The sequence below is a fragment of the Lissotriton vulgaris genome, chromosome 12 (assembly GCF_964263255.1).
Source record: "Lissotriton vulgaris chromosome 12, aLisVul1.2, whole genome shotgun sequence".
Lineage (NCBI taxonomy): Eukaryota > Metazoa > Chordata > Amphibia > Caudata > Salamandridae > Lissotriton > Lissotriton vulgaris.
This window is the reverse complement of record NC_141700.1, coordinates 633747426-633757648: the sequence shown is the minus strand read 5'-3', so window position 1 is coordinate 633757648 and position 10223 is coordinate 633747426.

Below are 10223 nucleotides of genomic sequence, written 5' to 3'. Positions count from 1 at the left end.
ACCCAGTCGGCCAGACCCGCTCTAAAAAGTCTTCACTGGCTGCCAGTGAGGCAGAGAGTGGACTTTAAGGCGCTATGCTTGGCGCTCCGCGCCTTTTGGGAAACGGGCCCTGCCATAAATACCGCCCTGGTCACCCCCTACCACCCTAAGAGGAACCTTCGGTCGACGGAGGCATTCCTCGCCGTTGTTCCCAGAGTGAAGCGAGCCAGGTCTGGAGGTAGGCTGTTCTCCTTGAACACCGCCAGGCTCTGGAATGCTCTTCCCATCTCACTCCGCTCCAACCCAGACCTCCTTGCATTCCGGAAAAATCTAAAGACACTGCTGTTTGCTCAATCCTATGTACCTTAGCTCCTTTCCAGTCACTTTCCCTTCAACCCAGCGCTTGGACGCCTGCGGGCAGCAACCGCGCTCAATAAATACCTTTACAATTACAATTAAACACACAGTCCTTGCCACTGTTGTGGGATGACTGGTGTCTAAGGGCAAGATGTATGAAGAAACCGTTTTGTGATTCCCTAATTGTGAATCCTTGCACTTTGAAATTAGGAAATCACAAAACAGCATGCATGAAAGTGTTTTGAACACTTTCTGTGATTCCCAGTGGGTTGCAAATGACCTACCTCATGAATATTTATGAGGTAGGTCGCAATTTCCGACCCATTAGGAATCACAAAAATCACAGGGATTGTGGCCTGCTGAGGTCAGCAGACCACTGTGTCTGTGATTACTTTTAAATTAAGCAAACTTTTATTTTTGTAAAGCAGCCCATTTTCCTTAAAGGCAGTGGTCCCAGGCAGCGGTCCATGGGACCACTACCGGCTCTTAAAAAATGCTTTTACAAACATTCACAAAATGGAAGGGGTCCTTTGGGGACCCATTCCCATTTGCAAATGGGTTACCACCTACTTGAAGTAGGCGGTAAAATGCAAAAAGTTTTGTGACCGCATTTCGTTTCCAAAATATTCATACATACCAATGAGATTTGGTATTATGAAGGGAAGCCCTAAACATGCCACTTCCTAATACCAAATCACAAACCCAAAATGCAATTCGGTAACAGGTTACCAAATCTCAATTTGAGTTGGAGACATATAAAAAGCCTTTTTTACGTTTGCACACGGGTCGATTCTACGAATCGGCCCGTTTGCGATCTCAAAAAGGCTTCATACATATGGCCCAAAATTTCTTTAAGAGTAGGAGCAGAGATATTTCATCACCTTAGAACTTTGCTAGACAGTTGCTTGTTATGGGAACTTTAGAGGCAAGTTCTGCTTTTGTTTGTATATATTAATAGCGGCAATTGTTGCCATATCTAAAGTAAAACAATCCTATAAACAATAAAATACAAAAAACAACATTATAAAACAATTAACAAGCAACAGGGCAAGTCACAACAAAAGATCCAAAACAGAGCAAAATACAACAATCACAGTACAACAAACATCAAATTGCAATTATGCAGAACACACACAACGCGACACAAATATAAACTGAATGCATCACCTACTCAACAAGTAGTGCCATGAAACAAATATGCTTTGTTTTTAAATGAAACATTTTACTTTGTATTTGTTACAACATTTATACTCATACAAACGACTGCAAATTACAATTCTTGCAATACTGTTTTGGATAAATGGTTGGGCTTCAGTAAACATACAATTCACAAGAATTATATTCACAGTTATGAATTGCCATAAATCAATGTCCCTGTACCAGTCTAGCATACAGTGTGTACCTCTATCTACCGATGGCACAGACTGAATACTTTATCACATTATATGATTACTGGGTGCAATAATGTCTATAGACCCTGTTAATCTTCAGCACCCCAACCTTAAAGAATTTCAAAAAGTCTCAGTAGTTAGTGGGACATGTAGAATTTGGGTATGTAAACACTAAAATATACATGTTATCACCAACTTTAGGGCACAACCTGTAAAAGGTTTAATGTATTGCAACTGAGAAATTCTGAAGTCCACGGTGTCAGATGTTATTGGTTGTGATAAATACCGAATATGCCTCTAGGGCAATGTGGCTACAGTAGTCCTCAGTTGTAAGGTCAGCATTGGAAGTCTCAGTCTCCCTTCTCACTAGCTGGAACAGATTAGAGAGATAAGGCAACGAAACAGTCTAGGCCACTACTTCCAAATTCCAATCGCCCTTTAGGTGGCATGGAGCGTCTCAAGGTCCTTTCAAACTAAAGTGACAAGAAATGTTGATTCTTAAAGGTTAACTGATTAAAGAATCGCGTTATATTAAAGACAAGGAGGCTAGCATTATGAATACCCTTTTATTCACTTCTTATGAGCAGCATTTCTTTTAAAGCTTCCAAAACAGAGCGTAAAACACATCATAATGTAACTTCAAACCCTCAGTCTCCTTAATACTCATTGACTTCCATATTCTTTAAACCTGGGCAGAGTTCGTTGAGTTCCTGTACGCAGGACTCCACGAAGTGACAAAAAAACTCTGCCAGGCCATGCGGAGTACCGTGAGCGGCAGAGTGGGTTACCTTGTGCAGGCACTGATTTTTAGTGCTGTGTGTTTGTCCTGAGCTGTAAAATCAGCATGAACAGCATCTCGCACAGTGCAATACGGCACTCTTTCTTTCCGCAGCTCAAGCTACAGCTTCCTCTATGCAAACGAAAGGTTTCTCAACACGAGTGGTAGCGACCTTACCTGACCGCCCACATTGAGAAATCTCACTGGAAGTGGTTTAGTGTTGGATTTTCCTTGCTCGCGAACTTACTGTTGGCGAGCATGGGCAAGGGAAAAATTCTGCTCCGCTATTCAGAATTTTTGGGAACTCTGGGAGCCCCGCAGAGCATGAAAAGTTCCCCCCCAGGCTTAATATTCTTCCACTTTTGTTTGATTCTTCTCTATAAACTTCTTTGTTCATCTTTACCAAAATCTTTATTCGTCTTTAGTTATCTGCAAAATAAAGCGAACGCATCTCTTTTTCTGTGCAAATTCATGAACTTACTGTTGTGAAACAATCTCTTATTCTAAACAATCATAGTTTCTTGAATTTCTTTTGTTAAACTTTTTTCTATTTTACTGCCCACATAACCTCCTGTACTCACATGAGGAGTGGGATAATATTAGCCTCCTTGTCTTTAATAAAATTGCAATTCTTTATTCAGTTAACCTTTAAGAATCTGCATTTTATGACAAGACAGAGGCTGCATTATGCATGTTAACTTTTTTCAAAGCACAGCTTGAAGCATGTTCTACTGCCCTGAAAGAGAGCCTCCTAAACATATTAGCATTAGACCAATCTGCTGCTTTCAAATATTTTCCAAACGTCCTCCCGTCATAAAATCTCTACTCGCTAGTGTATCCCTGATTGAAAGCGTTGTGAATTTAGAGAAATGTACACCTGCTTGCTTCATCCTTCACCCATCTTGCAATTGTTGCATTCGTAACCACTTTAAATGGTTTTACATATGAGGTCAATAATTGGCCCATTCCAGCATATATAAATAATAATATTATTGTGATTTGTAAAGCGCATAGCTACTCCTTGCAGAGTGTCCCAGCGCTAGGGAACTAACACAGTGGAAGAAGGGTTGCCCAGTCCAATGGAAAAGCTCCCTTCAGGCCAAACAGCCTTGTCTTGAATTTTTTCCTCAATAGGAGTTCGAAATGGACTTGTCGAATTTCCACAGGCAAGGAATTCCAGGCTTCAGTTGCCAGAAGGCAAATGAGCTGCCTACTGCTCTGGCCCTTTTGAATTTCTGAATGATTGCCCGTTTGGCTATACCTGACCTAAGGTTTCTGGTAGATGCGTAGGCTTTCAGAATCAGCTGAAGGTAGGAGAGAGCCTTAAAGCAATAACAGAGTGCTTCAAAAAGGACTCTGCCTTACCGGAAGTGAGTGTAGCTTTCGAAAGCAGGTCTAATAGAGGCCCACCTCGGAAGCTTCAACAATGCGCGAATCACAGCATTCTGGGCCTGTTGCAATCTGTTAATATGGGATTGAAACACATCCAGATATACAACATTGCATTAGTCCTGCCTGGATCACAGTATTATGGGCAGTTTCTGGTAGAAGATGGAGGACTTTCCTCAGAGATTTCAGTATGCCGAAGCATTTCCGGGTGAGGGGCGTGATCTAATCCTTAAACAACAGCTTATCATCAAACAAGATGGCTAGGTGCTTAACCCTGGCCTTGGATACTGAAGTGGAGCTGTGTCATCAAGCCACCAGGCATTAGCCCAGATGTTGATTTGTTTTTGCCTAGGACCACTGCCCCCATCTTCCCAAAATTCAGTTTCAGACAGTTTGTGTCCATCCAAGCCGCTACTTCTGATACATGAATGGAGGAGGCCACGGTGTTGCTGTTCTGTGACAATTTATGTGTCATCCGATTGATAGTTTCACAGCCCTTTGTCCATCCTTCTGCTTTAGTACTCTTATACTTCTAACCACACACAAATTTGGAGATATGTCAAATCTTGGATAAAATATCAAACCAGACATAGTCTTAGTTCTTTCATCTGTTTGAAAGAATCCATTTGACACTACTAGTGCCCTTATATCTGACACTCTTCTGAAATAAAATAAACACTGTAATGTTGCTAACTTCAATGTTAATTCTCTCACTTGTAAGTATTTCTCAGCAAGCTCTCAAATTACTTTAATACCAAGTCAATATTTCACAATGTTTGATATTTTGCTCTAGGCAGTCTCTTTAACCCTATCCCCTTCATTACCCTACATATCAATGGACTTCTGTATTGAATGCCCTGCTGAAAATGCTGATCTGTAACAACTCACTGTTCTGGTTGATAATAATTTCTCACATAATTCTGCTAAGAAATTAGGCACCTCTACTTCATATGCCCACATGGCATCCAAATCCCCTCCACACACCAAGGTACCCATACTTGCCATGCACTTTTATATCTTTTCCTTGTTCCTGGTGCCCATGACTCAATGAGTAAGTTTGTAGTTGTTCCCAAAAGCCCTGTGAATCTTCCTGAACACCTGACATCCTTTAATGAAGTCGGGTTTACTCAACCATCTAGTGTGGAGGATGTTATATCTCTATTCCTTGTAAAAGATGAACTCATGAACTTATCAAATATGAGATTTGTATCCCCATCTCTATAATAGGTGGAAATCATGCCAGTATTTTCCAGAAAGGTGTTGCTAGTACTATTTGACACCTCTGCCTGTTCACCTGCACTAGTACTCTATGAATCATAGAGAACAGGGGAAATGCATACTCTTTCAACTTCCTCTAGTCCTGCAAAAATGCATCTACTGCTTTGCTCCCGGATCTGGTCTCCAGTTGATATACTGAGGCAACTGAAAAGTCAACCGGGAAGCAAAAAGATCCACCCCAAATTGGCTCAATACTTCCTGATTTTTCTGATAATAATCCTCCGTTAGTTTCCAATTGCTTTAATTCGTCAGATTCCTTGAATTCCAATCTGCTATCACATTGTGTATGCCTGGTAAATATTATACTTTCAATCCTATCTTCTGTTCCAAATAACATTTCCACATTTTCTTCGCTAAATCTGATAATCTCTGTGATCTGATTCCTCCCAATTTGTTCATATGTCACAGCAGTTATGTTGTCCCACTTCAATGTGGCAGATTCTTTCCTGAAACATTGCACGGCAAATAAACCCGATTTTAACTCCAAACAATGTATGTGTTTCTTCTTCTATACCACATTCCAAACTCCACCTGTTTACTGACCTGAACACATAGCTCCCCAACCTGAATTGCTAACATCTGATTCTAGAACAAAATCTGGTTTTGTTCCATTTATTGCCATTATGTTCCAGGCCTCCAAATTCTCTTTCCACTATAATAATCCCTCTCTCGATTCTTTACTCACAGGTATCATGTGGCCATACCATTAACCTTTCATCACACCTAAAGTTTTTAGACACTGAAGGGCCCTGTAATACAGAGGTCCTGGAAATACATATTGTATCGATGATGATACCAGACCCATCACCTGTGCCAATTCTCATAACATCACCTTCTTCTTCGTTGACAACAATCTTACCTTCTTCTCTGGCAATTTTAACAGACTTGTTACTGAGCCTACTACTAATCCTAGAAATTGCAATCATTGTTTTGGAACTAATATTGAATTCTCTGTATTTATTATAAACCCCATTGTCTCTGACAGACTCTTTACCAACATCAACTGGTCTTTCAATTTCTACACACTTTGATTATTTAAATATTGTCTGAATACATAATCATTATTACTCCTCTTTCTCTCGGGAAACCCATTACTGGTCTTAAAACTTTTGTGAAGCACCATGGTGTTTCTGACAGTCCAAATGGGTGACATTGGAACTGGTATAATTGTCATTTTCTTCCAAATTGCAAATAGCTTTGTTTCTCCTTTGCAATTGGAATGGTAAAATATAAATCTTTGAGATCCATTTTCACCATCCAATTGAAGTCCCGAAGCATGTCTCTCAATATATGTATTCCTTCCATTTTGAAGTGATGAGAAGTGACAAATTGATTTAGATTTCTCAAATTTATCACAGGCCTCCATCCTTTGTCTTTTTTCTGCACCAGAAAGGGTGTACTTACAGCCACTTCAGGTTTTCTTCTACTTTTGTTATGTATCCTTTAAGAACATTTGCAATATTTCTTCTTGTACATTTATCACTAATTCTTTCTGAAACATCAGTTCATTTGGTTCTTTCATTTGGTGTGGTTCTAAATCGAACTCTATTTCATAAACTTCTATTGTCTCCAACACCGACATATCTTTTGTTTGGTCCCTCCATTGTTCTTCGAAGAATCTTAACCTTCCTTCCACCTTTTTTGGGGTAGAACCAAAAACAGTCCTCAATCGTCATACTCACCTTGTCCTTGACTTTTACTTTTTCCTTATCCTCTACCATATCGACCTCTTCTTCCTCTTCCTAAGTTGTGGATTAAAAATTGTGAACCCCTTGGTTTCCCCCATAGATTCCATAACTCTGATATCCTGAATTATTCCGATACCCTGAATCATAGAACTTATAATGTGCTAGGCTGAAAAGGTTCTCTCTCCTTCCAGCCTTCCCATAAAAATTGTTCCAGTAAATACTCTGTACATTAAAAAATGTGTTGCCTAGACTTGTGAATGTCTGTACATATTTACTTAGGGACTTTATCATCCCATCCCAAATAATAATTCCTTTGACAATTCACTGGACTCCTTTCTAGCTGAATCTCTTAATTCATGGGTCGAGAACACTCAGCCCTCATAACATTTCTTTCATCCATTTTTAGTGACCTCCTTATTCTATTAGTTATATTATCAGACTCATGGTCTAATGGGCACCAATCCTTTCCCCTTGGGTGTCCTATATCCCTTGGGTTACATAATTTCTCTCCCAAAGGATCAATAACTGTCATTTCTTTCTGCTTATTTCTGTTACTCTCAACATAAGTCCTCCTCAAAACCAACTTTGAAATCTAAATCCAGGATATATTCATATGTATTGGATGCTTCACCCTTTGGATGAAATTCACTTTCAATGTTATATTGACTTTTCCTTGTGCCACTTTGGATAACTACTATTGTTGAGCCCTTTTGGACTCCTTTCTTATTGGACAATATGTCCCTAGTTTCTCTTTTTTATTCATTTACCTCCTGGACCTCTTTTAAGATCTTCCTAATTTGATATTGAAAAATATTCCTCTTCATCCTGTACTCTAAGTTCATTTTTCCTACTTGAAACCTGTTTTACAGTGTCTTTTACGGCATTATGTAATTCCTGACTGATTATTTTCTTAAACATGCCCTCCTGGCTAATCTCCTTCATTACTTTTTTCAGTCATATTTACGGATTTTCTAATATTGTTAATTAATTTCCTTATGTTTCCTTAGTTTATCAACTATTTTATGCTCTCAACGTGAATTAATTGAGGAAACACTGCAACTGCCAACTCCAACCGTTTTTTGCAATGAATGCTTTAATTGAAGCGTCTCGGTGCTATGGTAATGAGCCTTGCATCCCTATTCGCTTCGGAAATAGGGCCAAACATTTTTAAGCATGCCCCACTTCCTATAATATCGATGCTCTGACACACAATGTCAGACGATTATTTTTTAGGGCTCTTTTTGGGCTCGAGAATTGCCCAACTTCTTTTGAAAACACATGTCATAAGCTTGTGACACTTCAACATGGCCCCAGTGATCAGATACCGATCGGCGTCAGATCCAGACTTCTCACATCTAAGCACATGCTGTTCCTCATAAGAAGAAGGTAACAATACAAGAGAGAGACTCACTTCAGCCGCTCTCACTCGCACATGTGCGCAGGTATGACGTCTTTTAAATGTATACTTATATCAACTTAGTCACCAAAAAGTATGTTCAGATCAAAGTACTGAACAATAGAGCTTATTATTCTCAATATTTATTGTAAAAATTGACATTTTCTGAAATTATAATAACTGTAACTGAAAAAACCTTTAAAAATAAACACAAAATAAATAGTAATACCCATAAGTTGTGTGTTATCTCAAATGCACTATATATAATAATACACATAATATTCATTTCAAAAGTCATTTCAATCTCATATAGCCTTCGAACCTGCCATAGCGGCCTCTACCAGCCATTGATGGCTCGCTCCAGCGTTAAAGGACCGAGTGGGCCTTTAATGGCTGGTAGAGCCTGCTACGGAGGGCTCTAAGGCTTATTAGAACATTCTGCTCCTAGTGGCCCGAATGTTTTAATTTGTAAAAAAAAGGCCTCACGGGGCACGAGAGGATTGAAATCCTGTCAGGCTCCATGAGGCTTCTGTTCACAGCAGCAGCTGTGAACAAATCATTGTGTTATATCCTCCTAAGTGTCATTGAATGTAATTCAGCCTAGCTGTCTCCTAGCTGCTCAACCAGAGTGAAAGATGGAGCTCCGGGCTTCTACAGGCCTTTAGAAGCCCAGAACACTCCATTGTTTTCAATGGAGCTCCCAACATTCCAATGTTCTAATAAACAATTATATAATAAATTATACTTATCTGCTCAGAAGCAGGCCTGGGCGGTGAACTCTGCTCCGTTTGCGGAGTTTGTGGAGTTTTCTGCACTCCGCGCTCCTCAGAGCTCTCGGAGTGCAGGAAACTTCGCTTCGCAAAGTGGAACGGAGTTTTTTCCCCGCTCGCTATCACAAACAGTAAATTTGAGAGCGCGAGCTGCCGCTCGGGTAGAATTTCTACCCAAGCAGCAGGAAAACCAGCGCGAACAGCAGTTCGCACTGCACTCCACCACTTGCAGAAGTCCAATGAGTTTTTTTGTAACTTTGCGGAGTTCCGCTTAGTAAAACTCCGCGAACTACACCCAGGGCGACTCAGAGGGAGTGATGTGTTTAAAGTTTTGTTTTAGAAACTTAAGGAGTTGCTGCTCAGAAGCAGTGTATAAAAGTTTATGGCTAATGTTAGCCTCCTGTCTAGTCATAACATTAAAAAATACCAGCAGGATGTCAACACCAAAATCAAAAATATGAAAAACATAATGTAAATCAACAGTGAGCAGTCTCTGTGCCCCAGTCATAAAGCCAGACCCTGAATGGTTGTGACATGATCAACATTTGGCCCAAGAAAAGAGATCTGTTCTGTTATGGTCATTGTATGTGGATTCTGGATCCAAGACGGATTTATTTGTAACGCAATTGTATTGGAGTATCTTTCCACATGTATGGAAACCGCCTAAAATCAGGGCAGCATTATTGATATGTAAACATGTAGGAAGCAATAGGGAACAGATGAAAGAGTTCTTTGACTCAAATGTTAGGAAAACAGTCATGAGAAAAAGCATTTGCTGCTCGTCCTCTTTGAGCCAAGTGTACCATTGGATTACTTAAAGCTTTCTCTGCATGAATTAATCCAATGCATGAAATCAGCCAAAACAGAGATTTTTGTAATGGGATAAAACAAGCCCCACACATTACTATCCAAATACAGACTGGGCCATGGACAATCGCCTTACACTTTTCTGAAAGTAAGAAGCCATGGGATATTATTTGACTCAAACTTCCTTGTTTCCTCCCTATGTCAATGTGGCAGTCAAGGATGCTAATCTGCAACTTTCTATATTCTGCAAATTCCTCCCACTACTGCAAAACATTCTCTGGGTGAAGCAGACAAGAGTCCTCATCATGGCACCTCTTGACTTCTAGAATTTCATGGGCAAGAAACTAATTGCAAAATTGCCGAGGCAACAGACCCAAGTCCCCGGGTTGC